General features: G+C 39.6%; 1 protein-coding gene across 1 annotated transcript in view; it reads left to right on the forward strand.

The window, feature by feature from the left end:
- Nucleotides 1–6,281, forward strand: part of Dcdc1 (doublecortin domain containing 1) — a 360,393-nt gene that overhangs the window by 260,310 nt on the left and 93,802 nt on the right.

Genomic DNA, 6,281 nt, shown 5'->3' on the forward strand with positions numbered 1-6,281 from the left:
GCCTCCTTGCTGAAGATGTAGGCCCAAATCAGGGCCTGTCCCAGAAGATGTGTTGCCTGTGCAGTTTATTCACTCACCTGCACAGACTAGCCTCTGCGGGACCCTGGACACAATATGACTCTCTCACCTGCTCTGGCAGACAAGCCCTCACAGGTGGCCACCTTTCCTCTGGCGAGGAAGGTGCCCAAATTTCTGGAGCCCAAAACAGGATCTGTCCCAGAAGTTAGGTTGCTTCTGTCTGTACCGAAGCTGTGTAGCTTCTGCAGTCCACAATCTTGCTAGCACAGACTGGAGCCTAAGGAACCGGAGCCAAGATGGCTCTCCTGCCAGCTCAGGCCTTGAGACTCCTCCAGGGTGGACACCCCTCCTCGGGCAGGAAAGATGCTGGGTGACTGGAACCAGAAATGGGATCTTTCCCAGAAGCTGTGTCGCTTCCCAAGGCCGTCCTCTCCCTGGCAGTGCACCGGAGCAAAGATCGACATAAATCTTATAAATGGAAAGTTTATTTTTCCACATGATTTTTTGTTGTTGTTGTATGTTGTTGTTGCTTATTTGAGATGATGTCTCACTACACTTCCTAGCCTGATCATATCCACAAGACTTTCCTACCTCAGCCTCCCTGTTGATGGGATTACAGGTATATGACACCATGCCAAGTAAGTTTCTTTTTCTGGCTTTAAGTCCCTTCTATACTCATGTTTTAAAATCTCTTCTAATCTACTACAGTTTGACAAAAATTCTTTCTTGGGTCCTTAACAAAGGTCAGAATGTCCTTCAAAATGAATCAGCTAGAAACATTTTCATGATTAGACTTAAATGTTGAATTTGGGGGCAATATCACAGAAATGATGACCATATTCATGGTACTATATGAAAGGTGACAATAGTATCTCTCAAAACGGAGATGTTTGCTTTGATCTTGGTTTGGATGGTGTCTGTCTCCTCCTCTAGTTGTGAAGTTAAGTTTGCCTTTGCCCCATTTGCTTAAAACACACAGTTCAGCCCACTTACCAGGGAAAGGAACAAGAATTTGCTCATATAGTCACGACAACACCACTGTTAGTGTTTGAGGGGGATGACTTGACATTAACAGATACCAAAGTCTCTTTTATGGTTTTGTCTATTGGTTAAATATTCATTTGTATGTTCTGCAATTATTAGTTATGTCCTATGGCTAATTTAAATCTCGTATTTTTCTGCATTTATTAGATTTTTTTGTAAGGAAGATCTACCCATCTCCACCCATTTACTTTTTCAATTCATTATTTATACCCAAACTGCTTGCATTCATTCTTTGAGAGGTAATTCAATACTATAATTACTCAGTTTTGCCCAGGTTGTAAAAGGTATCGACCACTGCTACCTCCTTTACGTTGGATTCTGTTCCTTTTGACTCTCATTTCACTATTTTAGATTGTCCCTTTTCAGTTACTACAAGATACATAGGTCCATATGGTTTGTTTCTTGCCATAACTATAGAATTAACCATTTAGTTAATTAGCTCCTTAGAAACTACAACCTGAGCAATAAGTATACCCATTTCTACTGGAGTAGATTTCGTAGTAGACAGAAACTCTCTCTCTCTCTCTCTCTCTCTCTCTCTCTCACACACACACACACACACACACACACACACACACACACCTCTTTGTTTGTGTGCATATCTATATTAACTTCTGGGTTGTGTCTACAGTAAGAAAAATCATAAATTCATAAATTCACATTGCTATGGCTTGACTCCAGCCCAGCAACCCAGGGCTCATTATAACCTCTGCCATTTATGAGATGACTCGTAACCTTTTTCCTTGACAGTTGACCTGGATGTTAGCTCTAAGCTGTGGTGGTTTTCACTTGTGGTAAATACATTCCAGCCTGTCCTTTAACCACTTCCACATGTTGTTGATTATGTGCCTCTACAGTGATACTTGAATATAAACCTGCAGTTTTCTTTCACAGAACTCTTCTGGGTGTTCTGGATCCTTTGATGTTCCAAATAAACTTTAGATCAAGATCCGCAAAAATATTTGTATTTTTTATTTTGATATTGCATCAACTCTACAGATCAAATTGTAGAGAATTAGCACTTAACGATATTACTTTGTCTAATTCCTGAACATGTTGTATCTTTTCTCCAACTTGTATAATTTTTCACCCATTCACAGTGGTATAAGAGTGGACCATGAGAGCCTGGGTTGTAGCTAAGCATTCACTGGAAGGCAGTCCTCCCTCAGAGCTCACTGTAATCTGGGGAAGTTTGGAAACTTATCTTGATTCAGGTGAAGTTTGATAAGTCCAGTTAGTACCTGTCTTGGTCTGTGTTATCTTGCTAAATCAGGATATGACCCTATTGAGGAGCCTGTCTCATTTTTGTCAATCATGAGGTTTTCTCCTTAAGGGATTAAGCATTATTCCAATGGTCCTCCTGACAGAGTCCTGATGTTTTAGAAGTGATATCCATAACTATTATAAACACAAATACATTTGGATTAAAAGGACAATATATTATTTTAAAATGAGCTCATGTTTACCATTTTCATTTTACAGTTAAAATACATCCAACTAAGGTGTATTTTTGTTTTTTCATTTTGTATTGTATGTAGCCCTGGTTGGCTTGGAACACCTATTAGCCCAGGCTGGCCAAAACTCATAGAGATTCATCTACCTTTGCTAGGATTAAAGGTATGCTTCAATGTGTTCAGACTTAACTTAGATCTTATAAGAGTAAATATAGTTTTATTTAAGCCTTTTTTCTGGTTACATAAAGGAAGACATTTTATAATTTACTTTATGTAAATAAGATGGAAAGCACATCTTTTTATTTTTAATTTTAGTTTTCATTTAGCAATAATTTCCAGTAGTATAGAAATCCTAATAATGCTTGCTGAATGAACAATACAGAGTATTATTTAATACAGTTAATAATACAGCGTGTTACTTTCTTCTACTTTAACCTATGTCCCCATTATTAGTAACTTCTAAAATTAAAAAAATGTTTTTTAATATTATATGTCTATGAGAGAATTGATTTTTGCCATTCATATAATAAAGAAAAAGGTACTTGGGTATTCATTGGAAAAATATTTTCTAAAGAACCTTGTCTTAGACAATACTCAGCAAATATCTGCAGTAGTGGGTACCATATACATACAAGGCATCAAAAGAAAATAGGAAGGTTTCCACCATGGGGTTTAGTGGCTTCAGCAGTGAATGATAATCCTTGAATAGATACCCAGGTTCACACCTCCTTCTTCCAGCCCTTCTGATTTGTGCACGGGGCCTTTGATTTTTCTTTCCAGTTATCATTACTGTGTATATTATTGTGTTTTGACATGCATATGCCTAATCTTGGTCTTTCTGTGACTGTGCCTCCCTCCTCCTCAAGGAGGAGCTTGTTCCTGTGTTCTGCTTGAAGGGCTGGGCTTTCATTATAGCCAAGCACCTGCTGCTTCAGGCCTGCCTCCTCTCCTTTCAGGGATGTCCTTAGTCTCTCCTCAGCAAGCCCATTTGTCATCTGCCTCATCCCTTGGCAGCACCTATTCTTATACCAGTAATATTACAGCTTTCTCACATCAGCTTTCCTTCGTAATTCTCACTTAAGTGTGCCTGCATTATCCTAAAGGGCTTCCCACCCCAGAATTATTTTGGAATGGCACAATTTCAAATCCACTGGCCTGGAAAATGTCACAAGAATGGAAAGTTCTCACCCATGCTACTTGCTTGAACGGGGCTCTGCATCACTGCACCCGCGCACTTAATGTTAGTGAAACTGTCTACCAGTGGCATGTCTCTACTAAGTAACTGCCGAAATAAAATTCCACCGTGAAAACAGCTTAATGCCATTAACAAGAAGGAAATAAACATAGAACTGCATAGAATAACATATGTATTTTGTTATTAGTGTGACCCTTGTGTCTTCAGATCTCATTAACGCAAGGTTAAAATAAAGGCATGCAAATGCTCATGTTTCCTGGCTAATGGCCTCACCTGCATAGTTCTAAAACCATTGCCCTTCTGGATCTCATTCCCCGGATCTCCTGGGTTGTTCCTGGAAGTCTTCATAATGTTTCATAATATGTGTGGGCAGTTCTCTTGTCTCCCACATTCTCTGATGGTAGATCCCTCTGTGAGTTTGTACAGCTCGTGCTCTCTCTGCCACAGTTGCTCCCACAAAGATGGCTCCCATGCTTCTGGGAGACTCTTCTCATGACTTCTTGCAGTCACAAGTCTTCTTGCTTCCAGTGGCATGAAGTGCTGTCTCCTTAGGTCACAGTCATGATGCTCAAAGTTTTTCTTTGAGAAATGTCTGTTCCAATGAGATTTCATAAAGGTAGAATATTTTTAAAGGAAATATACATTACACATAAAAATTAAACTATATATTTGGTGTGTGTGCACGCGTGCTCGTGCATGTGCATGTGTGTGCCTGTGCATGTGCCTGCTAACATACATTAAGGGCACATCATCACTGAGATGCCCTTTGTCACTGAGATCCAGCATTGAGCATGCCTTATGTTGCACCACATCTTATGAGGGAGCATCTCCTTTGCATCTGATGTGGGAGCTGGCTGCAGGAACAGTTCATGATTCCCATTTACTATTTCCAGTATCTGAGACTCAAGCTCACACATGCATGTCCACACATGTACAGATGCATGCACACCAGTTATGTTCAACTTTTTAAACAAAAGACACAGGTCTTTCTCAGGCCTTGTCTTCCCACCAATCACAACATCCCATCTGTCACAACACAGAAGCTCAAGGGTTTTATACTTCACATTATAAGATTAGCTGCAAGCCATCTTTATTTTTGTATTTCACTTTATGACAATCAATTTTAGTAAATGAGTTTTTAGATTAGATGGGGAATAACCTGACTGTGCAATATTACATGTTATTCAGAGAGATTTTTCTAAGACCTATTATTGGTTATGTTTGAACATAAATAATTTATACTGACTAGTACTATAGAACTGAAAAGTACAAATATATCTCTTTCTGCTGCATAAAGTGCTGAGGAGAACACACCACATTAGACCAAACCTTAAGCAAGCATACTTTGAAGTAATATTGATGATGCAGGACAATGAAGATGAGAATGAAAAGAAGAACACCCATGGAAGTTTCCCACAATACTCAAAATACTCAAGTCAAAACTCAGATTGACTTGTGGGGAGAGGGCGGTCTGTGCTGGTTTAACTAACTTGTTTCCTCAGGATTATGAGCAACCTGTCTTTTGGACAGGTGTTCCCATCACTTTGAATTAAATGTGAAAAAAATCAAATAACCTTTCAGTCTTGCCTAACATGGGCTGTCTGAAGACCACCTCTGTCCTTACATTGCTTGGTATGTCAAGACCCCTGAGTCATTGCCCTTTTCCTGCTTATGTAATGTTTTCCATTCTCCTTACAGGATGGCCCTTTTCCATCTCTTTTGCTGCATTGCCCCGTTGCTTGTCATAACTCTTTCAGAACTCACTGGCTCTTTGGCCTCTTCTGTCTGATGTCTACATATCCTAGATGAACTCATATGCTTCTATGTCTGCAAGGCCATTCAGAGAGCAGTGTGTCTAAAAGTCACAGCCCCAACTACCACCTCCTCACATCTGCAAATTCAGTGTTATGCCTAGTGTTCTACCAGGATGTGCAACAGAAACTGCAAGCTAAACACATCCAAATACAAATACCATTGCCTTTCCCTTGCTCTTCTCTGGTTTTTCTATTAAAATTTTCCTCAGGCAGAATAGCTGAAATTTTGCTTTTGTCTGCACTTCTTCAGCAACCACAACCAAATACCTTGTTCACCCTCAGGTTTTGTAGAAATTTCTGAATATCATTTTTGTTCAGATGCTAATCTAGTTATTTTCTACAAGGCTATGAGTCCCAGACACCACAGTTTTTTATACAGTAGTTGACAGTGAAAGCAGTTGACAGCTTCCATTCCTACCCCTTGACCCACATTCCTTCTTCATTCAGAAGCCAGTCATTATTTTTGAATGAAAACCACACATTATACTCATGCCAGACCTTTTCTATCATGTTGAGAATAGAATCTCCTTACCTTGGAGGACAAGACACTGCAAACTGTTCCCCCAGCTCATCTGACATCATTGTCTGACTTCTGATGCTTCTTGGTCCTTGCTCTGCTCTGTTGTCTTTGTTGTTGTTGTTGTCATCGTCATCTTCATTGTCTTCATTTTCTTCTTCTTCTTCTTCTTCTTCTTCTTCTTCTTCTTCTTCTTCTTCTTCTTCTTCTTCTTCTTCTTCTTCTTCTTCTTCTTCTTC

This window comes from Mus pahari, chromosome 3 (assembly GCF_900095145.1).
Source record: "Mus pahari chromosome 3, PAHARI_EIJ_v1.1, whole genome shotgun sequence".
Classification (NCBI taxonomy): Eukaryota; Metazoa; Chordata; class Mammalia; order Rodentia; family Muridae; genus Mus; species Mus pahari.